General features: G+C 45.0%; 1 protein-coding gene across 1 annotated transcript in view; it reads right to left on the reverse strand.

Moving 5' to 3' along the window:
• Positions 1 to 27,460, reverse strand: part of SLIT3 (slit guidance ligand 3) — a 589,205-nt gene that overhangs the window by 337,906 nt on the left and 223,839 nt on the right. The window lies entirely within an intron of this gene.

Genomic DNA, 27,460 nt, shown 5'->3' on the forward strand with positions numbered 1-27,460 from the left:
CGCTCAATGAAAAGGCACATGTGGGAAGGGAGTTAGGAATGAGCTGTGCCTACCCAGTGCTCTGTGTGCCATCTTAGTGGGTCATACTCCTATTTTACCCAACGGGCAGTGAAGCTCACGGAGGGTAAGTGATCCACAGGTATTTAGTGACAAGAATAGGATTCAAATGCACCTCTGACTCCACACAGCCCGTGTTCCTTCGGCTGCACCATGTGAACTGGGTGACGTCATGGATGGCTATGTCTTACTCACAAAATGGGTATGTTTCCACCACCACTTCCAAGCAAAGATGGCTGTAACATCATCAGTGGACTGGCCGAGGTAGGTTTCATGTGAGAGCTATTCTACTAATGAGCTTCTAGGATGTTTACTACTTAAGATAAATGCCTAGAGAAGAGATGACACCTTGGTTTTGGTGGAAATTCAAGCATTAGGATGTGATAGCCGGGATGTCCTACAGCCATCTAAGTCCTAGTTAGAGAATGGTGTCAACACACTGGGGGAGGCAGAGCACCAAGAGAGCCATGGAGAAGCAGGACAGGAGCTCTAATATCCTGCATCTGAGTTATCCCCCACCTAAAGACTTCCATCGCGTGAAGTAAAGGTTTTCCCTGCTATCCAAAAGTAGAGGATTCCTATGAAGCCTTTGGTAAGCTGAAGTGGCATGAAGCAAAGAAGCAGTCACCATTTTGTAAAAGCAAAAATCCTCTCTGGATTTCCTGCAGTTAGCAAAAACAGGTACTAAGGTGGGCCTTTCATAAAAATATGGTGGGCTTCAAGCGAACTTTCAGAGAGCAGGGAAGCCTGTACACCTTATGAAAAGTGATCTGAGTGGAGATTTTTCTGTTACTTGCATCCAATGACACCCTGTTTCATATAACCTCCTCCTCTAATAGGACACTGTCCCCTTTCATTAAAGCCAACGTTTGATTCATAATGTCAGACCAAAATGTGAAGGAGACGATCATCTAATGTATGGCAACAATACACATTTTTCAAATCATCCTTTGAAATGAAATTTAGATGTCTTGAAGGGCCCCTAAGAGTTGAACTTGGAAATAAAAAAAGAAAAAAAAATGAATGAATACCCACAGTATGCAATATAATTCCTACTGACTATATGCGGGGTTTAGTTCAACTTTCAGGACACAGTACCCCAAGGCATGTGCAATCACAGCCCGTCAACTCTGTTTAGGAATTCCCCTGCTGCTCCTCACATGTTTACACAACTTTAATACTTTTCTATATTGGCTCAGTAAAGCATTTTTCTATTGAGATGGCATTGTTCATCTGTATTTATCCCACAGTGAGGAGCCTGAGCTATCTTAACAGTCCATTTCGGTAACTGTAAAGCTGATAAATTGTGTATAAACAGCTCAAATATTTCTCAGAAAATAAAACTGGAAAGGAGAGGATTTTGCTTCAACCACTGAAGACAGTCTTGCATATTTAGAGATTAAGGCTGAGGTGTGGGTTTCTTCTTTCAGCTAAATCCACATCCCCCCTGCCCTTGACAACTTAATTTCCTGTCCTCTTTGGGAGACAGACGGATGAATATTTAGTGTAGAACATGATTGTGATTAAGCTTCCAAATGTATCTTCATCTGGATTCCAGCTGGTGTGGCATCTCAATTACTCCTCTATCCCCCTACGGAACCGTCTTATTGATGTAGTAAGCTTTGCATGATGGCACTAGATTAAAAATCTCCCAGGACTCTCCAAAACTTCTGACCTCAATCAATTATCCCTTAATAAAGGGGGGGGGGAGTCTTGTGCATACATTATGACCTGAAGAATCCCATCAGTAGGTATCCTACCATTGCTACTTAGCTACTACCATCAGAGAACAGAAATCTTTCTTACAGCCTGCTCCTTTCTCCTACTCCCCACCTCTGCAAATGATGATGCATTAAGTGAGGCTCCGAAACTGATAGAGCTGGTGAGTAATAGTGAGAAACAGCCGCCCATAATTTCCTTACTGGCCCCAACATTCCATATCTGTCACTCTTCTTGTGATTCCTGGTACCATGATGCCCAAACTAAATTACAGAAGTACAGTACCGTTCTCCGAATCAATTCTAAATACCTTGGATATGCACATACTGTTTTTCAGGATCATTTCTTTGGAGAAGCCCCAACTAATTTACATGGCTCTTTCGTTCATGAACAACTTTATTCATTCACCCAACATGTACTGAGCTGTATGTAGGCTGTGTGCTAAGCACTGGGCATGGATCTGCAAACAAGACAGACACAGAACAAGTTCCTTGTTCTCGGGGAACATAGTATAGTGGGGGTGCCAGACAGGCACATGACTAGTAACAACTGAGTGTGAACAGTGCTGGAAGGAGCCAAGTCCCAGATACTGTGGGGCATCTACCTCAAACACAGGAGGATGTGCAGGGAAGACTTTGGAGAGCTTCCCCTCACCCCCAATCCATTACATCTGCGGTGGCCTCAGCACTTAGATTAAGTTTTCTGAACTATAGAACAACCATGGGCCTGCCTCCCTCCCTCCCTTCCTTTGTACTTTCCTTCCTATAAAAGTAAATGTCAGGCATGCTTCAATTCTTGTGCTTACAAGCTAGTGAGATATGACATATTTATAAAATGCTGGGAAAGGCAGGCTAAAAGATCGTTTCTGGTTTTTTCATGCCATGAATATATATTACTTGATAAATGGCTGTGGATGATTAAATGCTACACCCGATGTTGCAGACCGTATGGTTCCTATAGGCCTTCAGAGAGTGGGGCCAATCTGTGTGGAGTAGAGTATTTGGAAAATACTTCCAAAAATGAGGAGGCTGAGTTTGCTCTCTAAGATAGGGTAACGATAAAGTAAGTACTTTCTATTTCCACTAGACAAGACCCTCATTTCCAGCAACCAGACTTCTGAGGATAGAATCTCTTAGGAACACAAGTGGGCTGGTAGAGAGCCTTAAGAATCCTTCTTGGAATGAAAAGGAAAAAATAAGCAATGGATCTCGTTCCTCATTCAAATCTTACAGTTCTGAAGAAGGCACTTCTCTCCAAGAGGGTAGCTTGCCTCCCCGATTTGCCTTCTGGATTCAGTGGCTATGTGTACATTGCTGGTCCATGACATATGCAAGTAAAATGGAAGATGGTAGAAGAATATTTAGAAGCAAAGTGAGATAGGGCTTATTGGAGAATTTTCAAGCTCTTGAGAATCCCTCATTCAGTGACCAAAGAGAAAATAGAGCTCCCCAAAACCTTCATATGGAGATGCTTAAAACAAATCACCCTTAAAAAAAAAAAGCCTACACACTAAAAAACAAAAACAACAACAACAAAAAAACCCAAACCCAGAAACTAGGAAAAGCTGGAATAGTAGCCTAAAGCACTATGAACTCATGAAAAATTAATTCAGTCCTCAAAGTCAGCACCAGTAAGGACTGCTCTACATAACAAAAAGTTCTCAGTTGCATTATTAAAACACTGCTTTGGAGTGACCCATTAATTTCAAAGGCGCCAGTCTCTGTGTTAGAAGTTATCAAAGACAGATGTGCTAAAAGGGTCCTCTCTATCAAATCCGGTGCCCATCTGCTCTCCCAGGGTTATAATTGAGACCCTTATTATGGTTTGAGCACTTTGCTTTCATTTTAACCAAAACATCTTTGTGAGATTTCTCTTAAAATCCCAATGGAGAACAAGATTAGTAAAACTGTTTTTTTTTTTTTTCCTCCCAGGAGCTGGTACCTCCTTCAGTCCACAGACACTGGGCTCTCACACATAGTCTGCTCATGTCAAGGTTGATGGTGGGGGTGGGGAGGTTGTGTTTGTTTGCCTCACCAGCATTTGCCAACATGAGAATCAAACCGTGGTATTTTTCAGAAACAGGAGATGGGGCCTTAAGATTCTGGATACGTGTGTCCTGTTTCAAGAAATCCTAGTATTAAAAAATGAAATGTATCTCAACTGAATAAAACTCGAAGCGATTCATCCATTTACAAAAAAGTGTTCCTGAAAAATCAGTTTCCTACTCTAGTTAATACGTTTCATTATCCACAAGACAAAAAAAAAAAAAAAAGGTTTACTTGCACCATTTCTGGAATACACCAATTATTTAAATGTACTACTACTAATGGTTTCCCTTTATTGAATGCCTGCTATTTATGTGACTGTCCCTGTGCTGACACTTTACAAAAGTTATCTCATTTACTTCTCAAAACAGCCCTGAAACCTATATACTGGAATCTCATCTCATATATTGAGAAAAGTGACTTGCCCAAGTTCATCTAGCCAGAGCAGAGCTGGAATTCAAACTTAAGTCTGTTTTGCTTTGCATTTCACTCTTCTGGTCTTGTTAGAAATCCGACTGAATAAAAACCTCATTAATATGAGCTGGTTGAGACACATGGCCATTTAAATTTACTAGAAAACTTTGAGTTACAAAATATGCACCGATTACCCACAACTATATACAATGAGTTGATGATGTCACTGGTTGCTGGAGATCCTTCAGGACTTATTTTAATGATAAGGATTTTTAAGTCATAACCCCAATGCATAGAAGTAATAGGAACATGCAACTAAAATACATGAAAACACTCCATTCCCTGAAACTGGTTTAATATAATTTAATAATGTGCATATTAAATTCTCTCCTGAAGACACACTTTACACTAGCTATGTTCTAGCTGGTGCTAGGTTCAAGCACAAATTCCTGAAGAGTAAGTTTTGACGTGATTATGCTTTGCTTTTAATTTCTTCCGAAGAAAGTTGTACATTTCATTAACCCCTGGGTTTGGAAATAAAGAGAAGAATGTGGAAACAATGAGCTCCTTCTCTCCTCCCTCCAGCTGCCCAGGGAGGGAAGGGTGGCGGCTTTAAGGGGGAGTCGCTATCTATGGTTTCTCAAATTCAGGTCATAAAATTAGGAAACAACAGGAGTAAAAGGGAGCTTGGTCTTTGGAAAGTATGTGATTTGGGAGGTCAATATTGGAATTATGCAGATTCTGGCTGGGTTAACAAGAAGGATGTAACTACGAGAGATATAAAATATTAAAAATTGTCCATCATTTTTCTTTTTGTTCTAGGAAAAATTCTGGATCATCGATAAGATGGCTATGGGTAGACAGAAGTAGAAAAAGCCTGTAACAGCCGAATTAGTAGGCATAAGAAAGGGCCCCGCTTCACATCTCGTAGGCACTAGGATGGACACACTTTAAAAATCAAGGACAATAACAAGTATTGGCAAGAATGTGGAGACAATGGAATTCTCGTATATTGTTGGAACTCTCATATACTGCATGAACGTGAATGGTGAAGTCAGTAGTGGAAAACTCTTCCCAAGTTCCTCAAAAGAGTTAAACACAGAATTAACATACAACCTACTAATCCCACTCCTAAGTATATACCCATGACAACTGAAAACACCTATCCACACAAAAGCTTACACATGAATTTCCACTAGCAGCATTATCATAACCAAAAGGTAGAAACAAGGCAAATGCCCATCAGGTGATGCCCACATAAACAAAAAGTGCTCTATCCATACGACGGGTTATTACTCAGCCACAAAAAGGGAATGCAGTACTCTTACATACTTATAAAATGAATGAATCTTGGAGACATACTAGGTGACAGAAGTTAGACATAAAAGGGTACACACGAGTGATTCCATTTATATGAAATGCCCAGAACAGGCAAATCTATAGAGACAAAAAGTAGATTAGTGGTTGCCAGGGCTGTAGGGGGGCAGGATGGAGAGAGGGAGACTAATGGATAACAGGTTGCTTTTTGGGGTGATGGAAATGCTATAGGATTAGACAGCAGTCATGGTTGTACAATATAGTGAATATACTCGAAATTGAACTATTTACTTTAAAATGATGAATACTGTGTTACTGGAATTATACCTCGAGGGAAAAAAAAAAGACAAGATTTTGCTGGAAAGGGAATGACCCCAAACAATGTTACTTTACCATCTCTCAATTCAATGGGGCTGAAAAACCTAGCTCTGCATTCTGAAACCAGAAAAGGAGACTCGTTATGGCTACATTTTTGGAGCGTCATGATAGCAAGAAGTCTAGCCTTCCCTGGTTCTGTACCGTGCAAGTTTATTTTCTCTGGAGAAGTATCCCCTATCCATCCCAGCACAGGGAGGACTCTTCCACTGTTCAGAGCTGCTCTAGGGCAATGCAGCCCTAGAGGCACTGGGCCATGCTCAGGTCTTGGCGAACAGCACTGGCTTACAGACTCTCTGCCTCCTCTGTGTGAGGGTTTTAAGCATCTGTAGCTGAATGTATCAGTAAGATGGCCAGGTTCTCCCTCAGGAAGAGCCCCCGGGACCGGTGCATTTTATTTCCAAGAATTGCAAGTATTCAGATGCAGTGGGTGTTGGTCAAACCTTCAGGCACCCAACAGACCTACATTTGAGATGGCGTTTGGGAGCAATGCGGTCCCAGGGGAAGGGGGACTGCTGTAGGCTGCAGTGAGTGGGAGCCAAGCGGAGCTGAAGAAGAGCCTGAAATGTGCAAGCTGGACTGAGCTACACCTGCTACTCGCTCCCTGCCCAGGCTCTCCCTCACCCCTAGTGAAGGCCTCTTGATTGCAGCTTCTAGAGGCAGCAAAAGGAACTTCTATTAATATCACTTCGAAGACTTTCTCCAAATAAAGTCCATGCAGGATAAAATGGGCTGGGAGGAAGTAATTTACTTTCTAGAAGAACTGATTTTCCAAGACCTGGCCATACCTCTTCACACCTTCAGGAACATTGTCCAGCACATGGTCGGTACTCAGCAGGCAGTGACTGAATGAGGGAGTCAATGAATGAATGAATGAATGAATGAATGAAGTATACTTACTAGGTGTACTTATTAAGCATTTACTATGTGCTAGGTACTTTACTAAGTTTTAAATTCATTATCACGTTGTAAAGGCACAGAGGTGTTAAGTAATTTGCCCAAAGTAATACAAGTTGTAAAGAGTCGACCTGGGATCCAGGAACCAGACCATAGCACGCCAGCTCCTACTTCCTATGGAAGGCCTGCACTGCCTCACCCTGGTAAGGGGCCCAAGTTCTGCGTTCCCAGAGCACCCTGCAATTGCCCTTACCTTAGCGTCTACATACCAGATGGTATATTTATGCTGACTTCTCTGTCATCTCCCTCACTATACTATGAGCTCCTGGACTCTTGACTCTTTGTTCATGGCTATATCCCTGGGGACACACAGGCACAATATTTACAATGTCACTCAAAACAGACATATCGAATTAACAAATGAACGCAACCTGTTGAGAGGGAGCTGTATGGCCTGAGGAGAGAGGCAGAGAGTATGGGGAGAGTTTGATGAGCAAAGGCAGAGAAGTAGAAGGCCATGCACAGAGGAGACCACATCCTCCCAACGTGTCCTGTTTGTGTGCCTAGCTGCAGGTAAACGTATGGCCTAGAGGGACTGTAACTAGCGGGGGATCACAGAGCAAATTAGGGGGCACCAGGGTCTGGCCGTGGAACATCTGCACAGCACATTGTGAGCGCAGGATGAAAGGCATGCATAGAAAAGCAAAGATCACAGCACAATTTTTGCAGAAATGAAACATTCCTAAATGAATACAAGAAGGGAGGTGAGGCTCCTAGAATGTGATGTAAATTGCAGAAGATGCTGGTGACTTTTGACCTTGCTTTAAAAAGTAAGAAGGTAGGTAAGTAAAAGTAAGGTGCGAGAGAGAGTCATCATAATCTCTGGCGTATATCTGAAATTTCTCCGGAGGACACTCCGGGGTGCACTCTGGGCAGATCGGAGGGCTGAGAGGGGGCTGCGCATGTAGCAAAGCATGAAGAAAGCCATGAAAGTCGGGAGAGGGTTGGGAGTCTCTTTCTTGTTGATCATCACCCAAAATCCATTCTGTGAGCACCGAAATCAGTCCAGGGGAAAGCAACAGTGCCCCCCAGCCCCTCAGTAAGGGAGGCTCACTCTTATCTCTCCATCGCTAAGCCCTGTTCCTGCAAGTATTATGAGCCCCATGTGCGTAAAATTAAAAACAAAAGTGATTTCTTCTTAGAGATAATTTGCCTGCCTCCCCACCCCCATCCTTCCTCAACCCCCTAGCCCCCTCTCCAGGCCTAAACCCCTACTTAGCAGCTGGGGGCCTGTCCCCGACTGCTAACAACCACCATTTGCTTTCTGTATTCTGGGCTTTGCTACAATAGCCCTATTCCAGCCACAGTCAAGACACACTAATGCTGGCATTATTTTTACTGGCAACTTCACTTCTCAAAGGAGGATTCAAGTTCTTTTTTTTTAATTTAAAGATTTTATTTATTTATTTGACAGACAGAAATCACAAGTAGACAGAGAGGCAGGCAGAGAGAGAGGGGAAGCAGGCTCCCCGCTGAGCAGAGAGCCCGATGCGGGGCTCGATCCCACGACCCCGGGATCATGACCTGAGCCGAAGGCAGAGGCTTCAACCCACTGAGCCATCCAGGCGCCCCAGGAGGATTCAAGTTCTATTTGCAGACTGTGAAAAAATAAAAACAAAAACACAAAACACAATGCATAGCTGAAAAAAATACACTTCTCCACCTGGATGTCCTGCAGGCATCTCGAAAGGCAACATGTCTCAGATTGCACTGGGGATGTCTCCCCCGCCACCCGTTCAAGCCACGTCCTCAGCCTCAGCCCGGTGGACAATGCCAGCTGACAATGACAATTTGTCTCTAAGCCCTGTGGATTTTACAACTGAAATGTCTTTTGAAGTCAACCCTTTACCTCATCTCTGATACCTTCTGTCCTAGCACAGGGGCTGGCCTCCATCTTCACTAGGATCTATTCCTCTAGTCTCCTCCAAATGTCTCCACAGCACGGCTTGAAATGACATTTCCATTTAGCCTTATGACCAGCATCTTGCATGAGAGCTCCTTCAATCCATTTGGTCTGACCAAACTCCCCCGGATGTGTTGTCTCTCCCTGACTATGTTGTGTGCCTTCCTGCCTCCAGGCCTTCCCATATACCACGTCCTTCTTCGCTGGGAGCCCTCCCGCCCCTGTGCTGCAGGATGCAGGGGCGTGGTTCCATGAAGCCCCTCGGCCCACTGTGCAGCAAGGAAGCACTGTATGGTCACCTGCTTATCTAGGCGACCAGCGACTTAAAAGCGGGACCAGGCTACAGTCGGCTTAGCACAACGTCTAGTAAGTGGTTGTGTAAGGGAGAAAGAAAAGAAGGAAACAAAATGGAGCAAAATGTCAAATTCACTACTCTCAAGATCCACATCTTGTCCCCCAAATTCATTTTGTTTCTTTGTTTCTTTGAAAGCCCTTTGAATGAAATGCAAAGCAGAAAGGAGAAGCTGAGGGGATTCAGAGTAGATTCGGCAGCAGACTAGGTTCAAACACTCACATTCAGTCCATGGTAGTCTCTCAGACAGCTTGTTTGACTTCCCAAAGACTCAGTTTCCTTCTTCTTCTTCTTTTTAAAGATTTTATTTATTTATTTGATAGACAGAGATCACAAGTAGGCAGAGAGGCAGGCAGAGAGAGAGAGACGAGGGAAGCAGGCTCCCTGCCGAGCAGAGGCCCCATGCGGGGCTCGATCCCAGGACCCCAGGATCATGCCCTGAGCTGAAGGCAGAGGCTTTAACCCACCGAGCCACCCAGGTGCCCCTCAGTTTCCTTATTCTTAAACAGCATCGTCAGCTCATTTACAGAGTTGCCCTAACCTCTGGGCAACGTGATAAGGTATAAAACATTCTAGTAACAAAACCAGGCATTTGGTAAGCATTCAATGAACATTTGCCATTATTATTCTTTATGACTGTCCTTAGTGATCTTTTACCAAATACAGCTCCTCAAACTGTCAGACATTCTCTGTCCTGGTGAAGCTGGTCGTCGAGTTGGGGTGACAGATGAGGTGGACAAGAGTAAGGACAGTGACTTTCCTCATCAGACTTACTGGAATTCAAGCATCACCACCAATATCAACATTTGAAGCAAGATATTTAGTTTGCCTATAGAATTCCTCCATTGTTGCTGCCAAGGACTCAGAATTATTTGTACTTTTGAGCTTTGAGTATAAAAAGCAAGTTCCGATCCAAGTTCTGAGTTTCAGATCTGAGGAACACTAATGCACGTTAAATGCCATAGAATTTTTGCTTCAGCTAATAGTAGCCACATTAAGTTGTTGTAGTGACTGACTGTCTCATCTCTGCAGGTGGCATGGGATTCCTCTGGAAGGAATCACAATCTGGAAAGGGGAACTCAGCTCCCTTCCTCCACTGGTTCAGCTGCTCAGAAAAAAATCCCCCACTTAGTTAAGCTACTGCTCTTGGAATGTTGAGCTTCAGATTAGATTGAACAAAGAACAGGCCAGAGCTTGGGGCCTTAGGAATCTAGCAACACCGTGACCAGCATTGCCCTGGACCTTCTTCAGTGGACGACTGCAACACACTTTAAGCTGCAAACCCAGCTTGAACAGAGAGGACAATCAGGCAGGTGACTTATGAAGCCAACAGCCTGCCAGCGGCCCCTTGGGCTGCTGCAGTGGGTGAGGCCATGTCACGTGTTTGTCAACTCCCGAGGCACGGGAACTTTCTGGGCACAAGCAAATATCTGGGGCTGGAAAAAATATATTGGCTCCAATATACAGAAAAGCATGAAATCAATATTATAGGAAGCAAAACGATAAAAGCTGCTTGAAAGGGAAGCATCAGAAATACTCGCTTCCCTCTAGGAAGTCCGGTTGAGGGCTCTGGCCTTCCTGCAGGAAGCCGGGAACTTTCTAATTGTCTGAAGATTTCTTGTAGTGGTAAGGGGAAGTGACATTACGACACAGAAACCGGCATTGATAGCCAACACACTTTAATCTGTTAGACACAAACCTATATTCGGAAACGGGTGAAAGCGAAACAAAACAGAAGTGTCCTGTAGCTCCCCGGGCAGGTTAGTAGTGCTGTTTTTATTGGTTGTTGGTTCCATTTTGGTCAAGAAATGCTGCCACAATTGTTGGATCTGCCCCAGGGAGGGAGCAGCCTTGCAAAACCAGACTGGGACCCTGGTCTCCCAGCAGAGCTGAACCATTCATTCTTTCTTGGCTGTCTCCCTTCCTCCTCATTTGTCCTTCGAGTAAGTGGCATGGCTCCAGAACGAGAGAGAAAAGAAGAGGTGTGTCAGGAGAGCACTTTCTCCGGTCAGTAGAGTGAAATGAACAGCCCCGCTGGCCTGGGACTTGCCGGACCATACTGCTTGCTGTCAAGGGCCCTTCTGCCATTCTTCTCACTTATCGCTCAACCCAACTAAAGGAGGGTCACTCAGCAAACAGGGATGCAGTGCTAGATCTCCTGATGTACAAACACTCAGTCTGCAAACTCTTGTTTGAGTATAACACTGAGCTTTATTAGTTATCCTATGTTGTTTGTCCAAAATCTAACTTCATCTCATTTCTTCTAATCTCACCTTATCCAGTCTGCCCATCGGTCCCATCATCCAATAATCATTCTCTCTGCCCAGCTTTCTAAACACAAATTTGGCCCACATTTCTTTGAAATTACTGGGTCTGTGCCCAGAGAATTCATTCATTCAACAAATCGCCATTCAGTATCTGTGACATATCAAGGACTGTGCTAGGTTATTGGAATGTGGTGATCAGCCAGACCAACAGTGCGTCTGCTCTAATGAAATTTATAGTCAAATAAAATGCCAATCAGTGTGACGATTTGCCTAACCACTTGCCCCCTTTGAACTGGATACTCTGAAGACTGTATTACTCCTTTTTTTTTTTTTCCTTGGCAACCACAGAACACTGTTCATATTGAGCTTGCTGCCAACTATAACACTTAGATTTCCTTTCTGGCCAAAAGGAATACACATGGAGGAAAGGGGATGCCATAGGTATCAAGGCCAAATCACACCCACCCTTCTAGAAGTTTCCATGTTCCTGGCATATAATGGGCAGAAATGGAAGTTGAATGAATTTGTTGGCTCTCTTTGTTTTATATTGCATAGTCAGGTTCAGCATCATTCCAGCCCTCTGCTGTCTTTATAGGGCCTGATTTGTTACCAGACACAACCACCCTTTTATTTCCTTTTTTGTTTTTAATCTGAAAATATCAAGAAAACCATCAAGATCTGCATCCCAAAGATGGAAAGCTGAAATTTGACTGTACTAGAAAGTTCATGTCAACTTCTGAACTTGTCAGAAGTAATCAGGAGTAGATTTTTGTGGGTCTTTCAGAACTGGAAAGGAAAAGGAAATCAAACATTCACGGGATCAATTTAGATTCATAAAAAATAGAAAAGAAGGAAAAGGAAAGCCAATAGAATTAACACTAGTGTGATTCAAAAATAAATTGCCATTTTTAAAAAAATTGCTAGGCTTTTTTTTTTCCCCCTGCACAAGACACTGTGGGACTGTATATAAAAGAGTAAATCAGAGCTGTGGGTGCCGATTCTCAATTCTCTATTTAAGTTTCCTCCTGCCCAGGAGTGACTCCAAGAAGGAAATGAATTCTCAGTGGGGGACCCTGTAGTTGATTAGCTTTTACCTTCCAGAGGAGATGTCAATCATGTTAATTGGAATCAATAGACAGCTGTTCAGGGGCCCAGGATAATTAAGCAAGTCATAAAGGGTAGAATTAGAGTTCCCTTTAAAAATTAAAAGGGATCCCACTGTTTGCTAACATTTTAAGCCACCTTGGCTACCTAAGACCTATTCTGATTTAAACTCACTGATCAAAAGAGAGGCCAACTTTTGTGTGGGGGACGGAGAGCATATGCTTATCCTGTGGGAGAGAGGCAAATCCAGGCTTCAGAAGTCAACTTCCACTGCATTCCAAGGGGAATCTGAATTTGTTGGTTGTGAGTTGATGAGACAAAATCTACAGAAATGGAGAGAGAGAGAGGACGGAGCGAGAATGAGTGAGGGTGCACACGAGCCCTCTGGGCTCTTGACCATGTCATGCGTGCACACTCTGGTGTCCCCTGAGCAACCTATAGATTCCATCACTTGTGACCCAGGTCCTCCCAGAGGGCAGCACAGAGAAAACTTCACAGGAGCAGAAGGAAAGAAGACATACTGACAGCAAGTTACAATAACCGGACATCCCCTTCAAAAAGATGCTCCCCCTGCCAGAGAACTTCTTCACAGACATGCATGTGCATTTTTATGCCCCTTTTAAAACTTGAAAGGGAGCTCACATACCACCACCAACCTCCCCCCTCTCCCCCCCCCCCCCCACACATTTGCTTAAAGACAGAGAGGGCTCCTTCACCCACATGGCAACATGAAAAGAAAATGAAATTCTGTCCCAGGGCTTGTGATTTTTTTTTTCCCTTCCTTTTCCTGACTCAATGAATGCCAGATGTTCTCACAAAACGTCTTCATATCTTCAGGACAGCCTGCAAGAATTCTATTTGTTATTGCTCAGAGGTCAAGAGGCCATAATAGATTTATAAGAAGGCTGTGGTCACTCTTTGTGTCTCTTATACTTAGGTGATATATGTGGCAAGAGTCACAGACAGCTCCTCTTTCTACATAATTTACTTCTTCAGGGCCAATTAGCTGGGTCAGATTAAGAGCAGAGGTGGTTTCCCGGCCTCAGGCAACAGAAAGCTTGTCAAGGGCAGCTAAGCCACACAAGGCTTTCCGACTGTCAGGAGAACAAGAGGGAGGGAAAATGTCCAGAAGAATCCAGAGTGTGAAGGCCAGTAAGCCTGTCTGTCAGCAGTCTGTAAAATGTGGTAGGTCATAGCCTCTTTGGCCTTGACCCGGCAACGTCTCGGTCCCAATAAGCCAGCCCATCACTGGGGTCTTCGGAGGTGGACCTGGGCTCTGAGTGGAAGGAAGGTAGATTTCATTCCACACTATCCAAGCTTCCTCTCAGCCCGGTGCTGAAACACCGCATCATCGCCTCTGCCTGGTGCCTGCGAATCCAGTCAGCCTTTTCCCAGGGGTGGCCCACCTACCTCCGCCCCACTCTGTTTCAAAGCACGGGCTGGCGGACATCGCCCAGAGCCACCGCCTCCAGGTATGCATGCGGAAAGGCGTCGATGCCCATGGGAAAGCGGGTCGTGTTTGGTCTGGACATCAAAGAGGCTCGGCCACAGGCACCGGATGAACCATGTCAGAACCAGACCCTGGGCGGCTGGGGCCTCCGCGGAGGATGCTTTACCTGTGTAGTCGGCTGTTTCCTGAGCTTGTGAATGCTCTGCTCAAGAAAGCTCTGGCCTACGCCGTGGCCTCCCTTTCCTAAGGTTTTCCGACCAAACAAGACACTATTGATTTCAGCTTGGCTCCAGAATGAATGAAGGGTCAATAGATTAGGCTGGGAAAACAGGCTTCTTCTTTTTCCTCCACAAGGAAAACTCAGGTTGGGTCTGTGGCTCTCGTTTTTAAGAAATCAACTGAATTCAGTGATTTGATTTCCATTTTGGCTTCTGGTCTGAATTTTGAGGGAGGTAATATTCCCTCTTTACTTGTGTGGTTACTTTTTTTTTTTTTTTTTTTGGCCATTTCTTCCTCTCTAAGGAAGTTCTTTAGGCTACTAAGATTACTTTGGCTGATGGGCTAAGCATTTGAAGAAGAGAAACAGGGATTTTGTGTTCTACATCCTATATGATATAGTGTATATTTTAGCGAATGCCTCCACCCTCTACTTGATCACATAAACCAAAAATGTGGGAATCTTTCTAGGTCACCACCTTTCCTTCAGACTTTCACATCTGCTTAGCTTCTAAGATTATTGAATCCATTTCTATTCAACTCTGGAGTTTCCCCCTTCTTTCCCTTTACTCCCTGTTATGGGTTAAATTATGTCCCCCCAAAAGATGTATTGAAATCTAAACTCCTATGCTAAGAATGAAATATTTGTGCTCCCCTGAGAAAGTCATATGTTGAAACCTAATGCCCAATGTGATGGTATCAGGGAGCGGTGGGGGAGGGGGACGGCTTGGGGAGGTGCGTAGGCCATGAGGGTGAAGCCCACATGAATGGGATTAGTGCTCTCATAAAAGAGGCCCGATGGACCTCCTTAGCCCTCTTTCCACCATGTGAGGATATAACGAAAAGTCAGCAGCCTAAAATCTGGAGGAGGGTTCTCACCAGACACTGAATCTACCAATGCTTTGATCTTGGATTTCCCAGCCTTTAGAACTGTTAGAAAGAAATTTCTGTTGTTCATACGCCACCCAGTTTGTAGTATTTTGTTAGGGCAGCCTGAAAACACTAAGACACCCAAGTGCCTATGAATGTGCCCTTGTTTCAAAATGGGGTCTCTGTAGATATCATCAAGATGAGGTCATTAGTGAAGACCTTAGTCCAACATGAGCGGTGCCGGTGTAAGAGGGGGAAAACATCATACTGAGACAAGGACAACCAAGGAGAAGACAGTTATTTGAGGACAGAGGCACAGATAGGACCGATGCAGACACCAGCCAAAAGCACACCTGGGGCCACGAGAAGTTGGGAGAGGCAAGGAACGATCTTCTCCTAGAGACTTCAGATGGAACACGACCTACCCGTACCTTGAATTTGGACCTTTGTCCTCTAGAACTGTGAGGCAATAAATTTCTCTTTTTTGTGGTAATTTGTTACAGCAGCCTTAGGAAACTATCACACTCTCCTAATCCAGGCCCACAGGGTCTCTTAAGACCAATATTTTCTTCCTTTGACAGACACATCCTCTCCACTGGGACCAAAGTGATTATCTTAAAAGTTTACAGTTGTTTCAAGATGAAGTTCTAACTCCTTAATGTTACAAAGGTCCTACTTAATCTGGACCTATCTGCCTCTTTAGCTCCTGCTTCTCCTTCATGAGAATCATTTACTCTAGCCAGATGGAGGAGCTTCTGATACTTGCTTGTGCTGTTCAGAATACTTCAACTCCTTGCTTGCCTAATTCCCGTACATCCTCCAAGTTACTGCTCAAGATTTATCTCCTTTTTAAAAAAAGATTATTTATTTATTTGACAGAGAGAGAGAGATCACAAGTAGGCAGAGAGGCAGGCAGAGAGAGAAGGGGAAGCAGGCTCCCTGCTGAACAGAGAGCCTGATGTGGGGCTCAATCCCAGGACCCTGGAATCATGACCTGAGCTGAAGGCAGAGGCTTTAACCCACTGAGCCACCCAGGTGCCCCAAGATTTATTTCCTTTTGAAATCCTTTCCTTGAAAAGCCCTGACCTAAGGGTTCATTTTCTGAGTAGATCATGTACACCTTTGTTATATTTGTCACCATACTGAAGAAGTTTCATGGTGTTTTCTAGATTTTGATTTCTTCGAGGTCATGGACTACTCTGTGGCCCCAATGCCTGTTGTACAAGGTGGCAAACAGTAGGGAGTTGGTGAATATTCGCTGTGGAAATAAATTTGAAAAAAATGAGTGACTGAACCTCTGGTAAATTTTAATATGTTATTTCTTCAGGTAGGGGGAGAAAGGAATTAGAATCCCAGATTCCCAGGGATTCCCATCATAAGCCAAATAGCACTCTAGGTACTGGAAAGAAAAACTCCTCACTTTTGGGAATCTTCCATAGCAGGCAGATGAATAATTGACTCAAATAAGTAAGTTTCAGATAAAAATACGTGCTAAAAGGAATAAAAGAGTATAACCTGTTTCTGCTTCAAAGAGGAAGTAATATTTTAGGGCACCTGGGTGGCTCACGGCTCAGGTCATGATCCTGGAGTCCTGGGATCAAGTCCCACATTGGGCTCCCAGCTCCATGGGGAGTCTGCTTCTCCCTCTGATCTCCCCTCTCATGCTCTCTCACTTCTGTCTCTCTTTCTCTCTCTCAAATAAATAAATAAAATCTTAAAAAAAAAAAGAGGAAGTAACATTTTAAATTAGACTTGAATAATGTGCTAAGTTGAAAGTTGGTCATTTGGGCAGAAGTTCAACAAAGGCCCAAAGGACATCCTGACTTGTTCAAGTAAGATCAAGAAGGCCAGAAGAGGGTACCTGGGTGGCTCAGTTGGTGGGGCAACTGCTCTGGTCACGATCCCAGAGTCCTAGGATGGAGTCCCACATCAGGCTCCCAGCTCCACGAGGAGTCTGCTTCTCCCTCTGGCCTTCTTGCCTCTCACGCTCTCTCTCACTGTCTCTCTCTCAAATATATAAATAAAATCTTTAAAAAAAAAAAAAAAAAAGAAGGCCAGAAGAGGCATTCTGGGTGTAAGTGTGAGAAAAAGTCAGAGAAGTAGGTAGTGGTCAAAATATGTAGGGCATTATCAGCCACAATAAAAAAAAAAAGATTTTATTCTAAATACAATGCGCCATCAGTGGAAGTAAGCTCAGGCAAGACATGATCTGACCTTAGTTCTCAAAAGACTGTTCTGACTTCTCCATAGAAATGGATTGTAGAGGGCAGAGTAGAGTCAAGGAGGCTAGTTAGACAGCTTCCATACAATTCCAGGTGAGAACTGAAGGGGGCTTGGAGAAGGCAATGGAATGGGATTGTCCCATCTTTTCTTGCATAAGAGTATTGCACAGAATGGGGCCCGAGTAGGCTCTGGAACCTTTGCTGTGGGCAGTGGGAGCCTCCCTTCTTCCTAAGCCCAGTGGGTAAGGAGACGGCTCCTACTTGATCCAGGGGCCTTGTGGATTCATGGCTGGGCAGGTTTCCCAGCCAGGAGAGGGGGAGTCCGAAAGATTCCTCAATTATTATGCCAGTTTTTATTCCTTCCACACTCCATTAAATATATATGTTTATACATACTTACATATCCATGTGCTGCCTTCCCAAGCCACCTTTGGAGAGACCCAGGGATAATTGATTTGTCTTTTCAATGTGTGTTGTTAAGCTGAGTGATTTCGACATCACATTGCCATCAATAGAGGGGTTTGACTTACAGATTATTAAGTGCTTACAGCAGATCGTTGGCCACCTCCCAGACATTCATAGCTGGCAATCTCTTAAAAAAAAAAAAAAAGATTAAATGAAGCTCACGGTGACTTCAGCATTAACTGCTGGCTTCCAGGATTTGTGCCTATTTGAGGCAGAATGCCTGCCGTTCTTACAGCTGCTGATTTCATGGTTTCTACTTTATAATCACTTTAAGAGACAGGGGAGCAGATTGGTGGAGCTGATGGTGCCCCATGGCTGACTTCGCAGCCTCTTGGAGGAGAAGGGAGTCCTAGCAGGGGAAGCGGCACAGCTCCACCGAAGGAGCACTCAACCCCAGGGTCAAAACAGCCACGTGCTCTTCCTAGCTGTGCCACCAACAAGCTGTGTGACCCTGGCAGTTTTCTTAACCTCTCTGAGGCTCAGTTTTCTCAACTGGAAAATAGGAAAATGTTATCTACCATATCTACCATATCTGACAAAAGTAAGCATGCTATAAGTGAAATGGTGCTAATATTAAAAACAAACAAACAAAAAAAAAAAAAACAGGGGCGCCTGGGTGGCCCAGTGGGTTAAAGCCTCTGCCTTCAGCTCAGGTCATGATCTCAGGGTCCTGGGATCCAGCCCCACGTTGGGCTCTCTGCTCAGCAGGGAGCCTTCCTCCTCCTCTCTCTCTCTGCTTGCCTCTCTGCCTATTTGTGATCTCTGTCTGTCAAATAAATAAATAAAATATTTTTTAAAAAAACAAGTCTTCCTGATATATTTCCCCTTTTCTGGTAAACAAGATCCTTTCTCTCTATCCTATCTGCCATTTAGTCCATGCAGAGGTTTAATGTTCCAGGAAAGAAAAGAGCAGCTATGACCTATAACCCAGGAAAGGTGAGAGGAAGATATGGCACAGTGGTGAGTTTCCTTCCATCAGGAAAAGAAAAGAATGCTCTTTGGACAATATGGGAGAAATTTAGAGGTGCCAAGCCTTGGGGGGTACTTGGCAAAGATAACCCTGAGCTGAGGTCTGGAGGACAGGTCGAGGAGAGTTACCTGAGCTAGACTGGGAAGAAGCTTAGCACAGCGGGGCGCTACTCCTTCCCCGCATTGCCAAGTGCTCTGGTACGAGCATGGGCAGCTAGGGAAGCCTAGAAATAGTGATATGGTCAGCTTAGCCAGAGAATCCCAAAAGTAGGGTTTTGAGAGTGGAAAAGTGAAGAGTCCCCATGAACTCCCGGGGGGGATGGTGGTGGGGGGGGATGTGGAAGGTGGCTAAGGGAGCCAGGGGCCCATCATGAGGATAACATGTGGGGGATGAAAGGATTGTTTAGTGGAAGCAGAGGGAAGGATACACCAGGGGGCCGGAAAGAAAACATGTCTGAGCCACAGAGAAACTGCGGAAGGTAGGTGGGGTCCAGGCTCTGAGGGTGGGTGTGGTGGGTCATCAGGACTCCCCACTAAGAGGAGAGAAGAGACAGCAAGTTTCATCAGCCACGGACGCCAGCAATGGATGCCAGATGACTGGGATGGGGCAGCACAGGGATCCAAGGATCTGATGTCCACTCCTGCCATCAGAAGTATGAAGTTTCCTCTCTATGCCCACAACAAACTACATATTCTTTTTAAGGTTTATTTATTTATTCTAGAGAGAGTGAGAGAATCTGAGCGGGGGAGGTGGGGAATGGGACGGACCAGGGGGAGAGGGAGAGGGAAAAGCAGACTCTCTGCTGAGTGTGGACCCACGTGGGGCTCCACCTCAGGACCCTGAGATCATGACCTGAGCCAAAACCAAGAGTCGGAAGCTCAACCAACTGAGCCACCCATAACAAGCTACCTGTAACAAACTACATAAGCAAAAAGAGATGGCTTCTTTTTTCATTGGAAAGGTTGAGGATCTCCCCCTCCCCTTGAGATCAAGATAAGACTGGCAACAGAACATAGGTTACCTGGTTGCTTGCCCCACTGTGTAGTGAATCAAAAGATCAGCCCCATTCCCCGAGGTGTAAAGAGTGGAATTTTCTTCAATGTCAAATGAGATGAGCATTATCGCAGATGTAGGGATTGCCCTGTTCATCCATGAAAAGTCTCCTCACACTGCTTCTCTACCATTCTGCCTGTCAAGAGAGCGTTCTCTGGAATGGCTTCTCCCTGAGCTGGTAACCTCCGCTCTACGAATGCGATGGGGCAGCATGTGAGCGCACATGCACTCACAGCCTTCCTAACCAGCAGCATCCCCATGCAGGCTCTGTTGCCTGCTTGCTCTTACTGCGCTGCTTGGCGTTCTGGCCAGGGGCGCAGACCAGGAGAAGGTGAGCCTGAGTCACATGGAAAGGCAGAGTTAAGAAGATTCTAGAACTGGAAGGAAAAAGAGCAGGTCAAGGAGACCAGAACAGCTCCGGGTACATTGGGAAGAACATTTGGAGGAAATTGGGGAGCAGGCAGCAGCTGCCGGATACGTGAGATGTGGAGAGAATTCCCAGAAATTTTGTTGTGTGGTATGAATATAATTCTGCGTTGTACTATTTGAAAAAAAAACAAAAAACAAGAAACATTTTAAGACTGAGATCCTGGGGCATTCTTTTTGAATGCTGGTCTGTGGTTCCGTCCTAACACTTTGTTGTGCTGGGACAGGCTCTGGAGCAACTTGACTTTCCACAGATTGCAACAATTTATGATTCTCCTACTCTGGTGACACCTTACGTCTGACCCGGGTGAGCAAGCCCTCCCGTCTCTCACTCCTTTTATGAGATTCAGACAGCAGGCTGAGCCCGAGGAAAGAGGAGGGTGTCCTCAGATTTAGAAAATGCATCCCCTCTGGGGAAAGGACTCTCTGCTGCTCCAGAGGGTGGCACGTCCAGAACATCCAGAACATTCCATGCAGGGAAGATGCCCTCTCACGTCCCTTTGCACGGACCAAACGCAGGATGCTGCAATGCCCAGTGAGGAGCACAGGTGCTGGGGAGCAATTCTGAATAAGAGGGGGAGTTCATTTTAAAGCACAAGCTCCAAGAACACTTGCTTTTGTCCTGACCAATCACAAGCCCATGGCATCCTTTACTTCTCAGTACAGAAGAACTTGCTGCCAGAGTCTTCCTGGCAAACAGAAAGCTGACACTTCTTCAGGGCTAGAGGACCACAGGGATTCTTTAAAGGACAGGATACAATACAAGCACCTCTCCTGCTTCCTCGGAGCAAAGTCAGGCAGCTCCCCCTACACACCTACTTGACAACAGGGGTAACAATAGCAACGTACCTTAAGTACTTACTACCTGACAGCCACTGGACCTGGTATTTTAAAAGCCAGGCATTTCATTATCCGTTTAACTTACAGCAAGCCTGCAAGAGGACATTAGGATCCCCGCCGAGATATCAAGTCATTTATCTAAGTTGTACTGCTGGGAAGTGGGAGGGTAGGGATTTGAACCTGGTGGTCTGTCCCAAAGCCCTATACTCTTATACCCTACTATCCTTCAGAAATCTCAAAGGCACATTCCCTGGGCTTCCTTCTGCCCACAGATATACTTAGTATGCACAGCACAACATTAAAAACAATTTTTAAAATTGGCTGCTAATATTTTAAAAATGGAAGATTACATCTTTAAAAACCCAAATTTCCGGCTTGACTTACAACACAATTAAGAGACCTGAGCACAACAGCCCTATTTTTCCCTGGGGCCCAACAGGTTAAAGTTGGCAGTATTTGGCTGGCTTCTGTCCCTTAGGTGACCTGCCCAGCTCCACAGGTGTGTGAGTTCTCTAGTTTTGTGTTTGGCCTCATGTCGCCACCACCTTGGGTATCACTGAAGCATAAGCATCTTGGATCAGGACTCTGTGTGTCTCCTGCTCTCTGCTCCACCAAAGGAAGCAGCTCTGTCCCCTGTTCCTTGGTGAGGTTCTAGCCTGAGGTTGACCAGAAGCCCAGCTCCAGGCAGAGAAGAACCTACACAGACAGGATGAAAGCAGTGCTTGCCAGACTGTGTGAGGCACTGATCCCTGTTAGGTCCAATCCAGGTCCAATCCAACTAGAAATCTGGGCAGCTCTGGAGTGCCGCTGGGACCTCTACCTGCCTACTTATGATGAACTGATCATCTGTCTTAAAAGGGGACTGCAGTGGTACCCACAGGGACTGTGGGGTCCTAGACACCTGGGCTGACGTTCTGCACAGTCACTTCCTAAGCTGTGTCCTTGAGCAACTTTGTAACCTCTCTACACCCCACTTTCTTCATGTGCAAATGGGGTAGAAAGAGAATCTCCCTCATTGGGATGCTGTGAGAATTCAGTGAGGTAATTCACTAGCACAGTGTCTAGAATAAATATTCAATAAACAGAGGCAACTCTTAGTTTCCCATTACTGTTTCCTTCCTGAATGATTCAGAGAGACTTTCAATTTGGTCAAGGGAGGAGAATGCTCCTTTACAATGGGGTGAATGCTGTGTGTGGCTTCAGTGGTATCTTGCTTGGTAGGGCTCTTTCAGCAGTTTGGTCCATGCGGCCAAGGAGAGAAAGGCTCCAAACTGATGCTTCCCATACACTGTACATGTGATTGGATGTTGGCCAGTGATGCATGCTGGACTGGAGCCCTGGTCTGCTTGGCTTAGGTTTCTATCCATTCTGTGTGATTCTCCCTTTACCCATAACTTAGAGGCCCACTTACCTACCACTCGGCTCCCTCCCACACACCCTATAGTCCTGACTGCACAGAACATCCTGTTAGCCACACGTATGTAGGCAGATAGAGAGACACTCCTACGCAGCATTTGGTCCCCTAACCCGTGGTCTCCACCTGACCTTACTACAGAGCTCTAACAGAGTCCTAAACAAGAGCTGGGCAGGCCAAGGCTGGCTTCATTTCTGTCCTATCAGTCATTGACAATGGAGCACAGAGAACCTTGAGTGCTTAGATTAGGAACACTTGAAAACAAGCATCAATGGGATGTTGCCAGACCTTCCTGGGAAAATGCTGGAACATCATTCATCTAAGGTCATGACTTATGCCCTGAGAAACACCCTCCCTTCCCTCCAGCTGCAGACCAACGTCATGATGATAGAATCATTTCCCATCCCAACCCTCCACCTCTGGGTCAGGAATGTGCCCAGGGAGGCTGAGTCCATCCCTCTACTTTGGGGACAGTTAGACTCTAGATCACCCCAGAATAAACTTCAGAGTTCATCTGACAGACACTTGCCAGTCATCCTCCTTGGCAGAAGAATCCTTATTGCTGGAAGATAAGCCCGCCCAATTTGTTTAGCGCTCACTAAAGTTTTAAGAAAAACATTATTGCTCACTGAGTTTACAAAGATGTTTAGGAAAGACTTTGGCAACTGCTTCGTCCTTTTCCTTCCCATAATGGTGTAGGCAAGGACTCACATCTTTGAGTCCCCACCTTGACCCTGTACATCTGGAATCTTCTGTTTCTCGGCTTTTATTCTCTTCTACTCCCCCTCCCCTACTCACTGTGTTCTCTCTACACTCACCCCCTTTCTGCCCCTTGAACGTGTCAAGTCCAGGCCCTTCTTCTTGCCCTTGTCACCAGTCCCAATTGCATGATCCTATTGTGTTTTCTTATGATTTTATACTTTAAAAAAATATCTCACTTATTCCTGTGTCTGGTTCTTACAGTCTGCTCTCCCCAAAATAATGTAAATTCCATGAGCGCACATGACCCCGTCTTGTGAGATGTGTCACCTGCGAGTCCCCCTGATAGGGAGTTGGGCCCAGTAAGGTGTTACCGTTGCAATCATTTCCCCATTAATGTGCTCTCCTTGCCTTATCTACCTGGATAAGTTCTCAACATAGCCAAGGGTGGGGAGAGAACCTTTGCCTATGAACGAGAGGGAGGACCAGGAAGAGCAACAAGACTCATAAAGAGACTCTTTGCAAGTGTGCACGCACACGTAAACCTCTTCAAAATCAAGCCTTTGCTAAGATGTTCCCTTACATTTCAGAATGGAAACATGACTTGTATCAATTATTTAAAAAAAAAATGCAAGTGTTGGATTATCTGCCCAGCTTAAAGATGATGCTTAGGGACAGGTAAGCCCCCTGGCTGCTGCAGGTGGCCAGAGGAGGAGGGAGGTTTGGAATCCTAAGTGTCCGTGGAGCCCCAGAGCCAGCTGTGCACAGAGGGCCACAGCTTGCTGTGGTATCAGACGTGGGACCTTGACGGTCAGTTCTGTATTCTCCAAGGTCACTTAGATCAATCTCCTTTGGCTGGCTTGCTCCCCAGTGTCCCATGAGATCCACATCTGGAAGGAGGGGCTGTGCGTTTCTTTCCTATCGGGGGCAGGCGAGAGCCCCCAGAATGTCTTCTCCTCTATGTCTCCGCTCCTTCCTTCCGCCTACATTCTCTTAAGTCTTTTGTGGCTGATGGCAGGAGTTGAGAGAGACTTCTCAGAACCAGGCTTCCAAACACTGCCACCACATTCCAACTGGCTTCTGGATGCTCTTGCCTGGTCTCTTCACCCTGCTGGTGACAACTAGCTCCACAACCCATTCCACCTGCGGCCACAACGGACTTCCTCCCATGTGTGAGGAAGAGGGAGAGCCGAGGGAAAGTTTTATGTGTGTGATGCGGACACCATAAATCAGGACCCTGGCAGTATTTAAATCTGTGAAATGCAAAGGGAATTTATATAACAAGCCAGCTATGCAGGCAGGTGGCCCATGAAGCTCCGGAACGTTCATCTCACACTAACGGCTTGCACATTTATATTGTGGTACCAGAAGCAGGGAGCAGGAGTGGAAGGTGTTAACAACTACTGCAAAATATTTCTTTAAGGGTACATTTCCTCCATTTCCTCTCAACATAAATTCTGACAACACAAATGTAGCATTTATCCTCGAAATCATGTATCTGGGAGGACTGCTTTTAATTTATGGAATGATTCGAAAAAGGAGTCCTTTAATCTAGACCGGGAGTAGTTGGTTAATGTGATGTAATTAGCAGGGTAAATTATTTTCATAAGGAAACGGTTTAAGGCATGAAACCAGCCCATTACAAAGGAACACCTTTCCATTCTGCTGGGTGTCAAAAAATGGATTCTGGTGCTCCCCTTTAAAAAGATAAGCAGAGGCACCTTCTTGAATTATTAAAGGTCGAACTGAACTCTTACAACTCACCTGTGACTTCCTGGAAGGCCCCTAATTGAAGTGGGAAGGAAAGGAGAGGGGGACAGAACACAGAGTCTTTGCCTACCGAAACATTTCTTGGCTCTGGGCCACTGCCTCTGGATTCTTTTGGTGGCTAGAATAGAAACTTGTCTTCTCTGTTTTAGTCCAATAATAGCAATGGTGGTCACATTAGTGAATGCCCTCTATGTGTGAGGCCCTATAATATACAAGTATTTTTGGACACACGACCTTATTTGCCACTCATAAAAACCCAGCAGATGGGCTATGCATTTATTTATTTATTTATTTACAGAGATGGAAACTGAGGCCAGAGAACATTTCTAGTGACATAGCTAGAAAGTGACAGAGTCAAGAATTGAACCCAGGGGTTCTGCAACCAAATGTACTGTACATTTTAGGCAGTGCTGCCTGTATGCTGAGCATTAATCCTGCTTATGGCTGAGTGCAGCTAAAAGCCGGGCAGTCTCTTCCCTCTGTGAACATCTGTCCTGTGAAAGCTGGCTTTCCTTCCATATTGACTCAGTTCTAGAAGCACTGTCTATGTTTTCAGGACTGACTGTGCATGAATCCTTTTGGACATTCCATGTACATTCCCGGGATAGCATAGCTATTAGGGATCAAGTTCAAACTCCTCGTTTTACAGATGGTGACATGAAAGCCTCAGAGGGCTTTTCCTGGTAGTTTTGAAACGAGAGCCCAGACTAATTGCTCATCTTGACACTATGAGTTTTGACCTTTCACTCCCACTATTTTTTCCTCAAAACTTCTTCTTTGAAGATGGTGTGGAAATTATTACTACTGGCCTTGAAGAAATGGAAGTCCAGAGGGGTAAACTTCATAGGGTTACACGTTGTATATGCAGGGGGCCTGGGTGGCTCAGTGGGTTAAGCATCTGCCTTCAACTCAGGTCATGATCCCAGGGTCCTGGATCGAGCTCCACATTGAGCTCCCTGCTCAGCGGGAAGCCCGCTTCTCCCTCTGCCTCTGCCTGCTGCTCTCCCTACTTGTGTGCTCTTTTTCCCCTTGACAAAAAAAAAAAAAAAAAGTAAAATCTTTAAAACGAACAAATGAAAACAGTTGTACATACTACTGGTGGAGAGGCTCAAAGCGGGAATTACTTCTACTACCTAAAATTCTCAAAGAGGATTCCCTTAGAGTCTTAGATGTTCATAAGAAGTAAGATTAATGCCTCTCTCAAACTAGTTTCAAATGCAGTCAAATCTGTCCCCTAATGACCAGATAAACATCCAGCACCCACCTTTACAACGGCTACTGCTTATAGCATATCCTAAAGGGTGCTAGAATAAAAAACGACAGAACAAATTCTTCCTACTCCATCCCAGTAATAATGTGGAAGCCATCACGCAGAGCAGGGCCCAAGGTTCCTGCCAGAGTCCTCATAAATACACTCCCCTCCACTTGGGTGGCTCCTGCAAAGTGTTTGTAAAGTTAAGCCAAAGTCCTGGCATCCCCAGAAGTTCTAAGCCTGCGTCCCTTGGGAACGAACTGGAGGAGCATGACCACCAAAGCAATCCTCTTTTTGACATGACCTTTGATTTGACCACATCAGGCATCCGACTCATTGCAAGGGCAATTGGAGGCCAAGTCACCCTCCAACCCCCAAGATGCCCTTGGGTCCTGGGAGTGCTTCTATTCCCATAGTATTGTCGGTCAGGATGAAGGTGGGAAATCTGAAAATCCCCTAAGAGGGCCCATTCATGGGAGCTGGGAGACTTCTTTCTGACACAGCATGCACCTTTCCCTGCTTGTCCTATTAGCAAAGAGGGAGGTAGAGAGGCTGAAGGCAGCCTCAACAGTTATATCAAAACTGCTTATTAAAAAATTTTTAAAAAGTTTTTCCAAAGAGACATGTTTCAACAGAAAGTTGGACATCATTTTGCACAGTCACTTAAATGATCATAATAGTGTCTTTCACAGCTGCCATCTTTGGGCCAGGCACTGTGTTTTGTAAGCTTTAGCACATTTGCTACTAAAGAAGGCTGTGAGATAAATATCATCATCCCATTTCACAGATGAGAAAACTGAGGTTTAGAGGAGTGAAGTGACTTGGCCCAAGTTCACAAAGCAGGTAATGGCAGAGCCAGGACTAAGACATGGTCTAACTCTGATAACACAAATATCACCTGCAATGACATTTTAAATTAGCTTTGGGTAGTCTGTAATTTGTTGTGTATACTTTGCTGGACTTGACTGCAGCGGCATCATATTCTCCCAGACCCAAACACAGAGTTGATCCTATCCTCCCCTTAAGCATGAATTATATATAGCCGGTAAGTTACCTTTTTTTGGTAAAGTAGGATAGCCTGAGCCCCTCAACAAGTAATTACACCAAAATTAACATCATAACACAGAATGGGAAAAGGACAGGAGAGTCAAGCCACAGAAATCAGATACTCAAATAGCCGACACATGCCTGACAAAAAGTTCAATCTGACTTACATGGAAAGAAAAAAGCTTAAATTAAATCGACTATCGTGGGGCGCCTGGGTGGCTCAGTGGGTTAAAGCCGCTGCCTTCAGCTCAGGTCA

This window comes from Mustela lutreola, chromosome 5, assembly GCF_030435805.1.
Source record: "Mustela lutreola isolate mMusLut2 chromosome 5, mMusLut2.pri, whole genome shotgun sequence".
In the NCBI taxonomy this organism is placed as follows: domain Eukaryota; kingdom Metazoa; phylum Chordata; class Mammalia; order Carnivora; family Mustelidae; genus Mustela; species Mustela lutreola.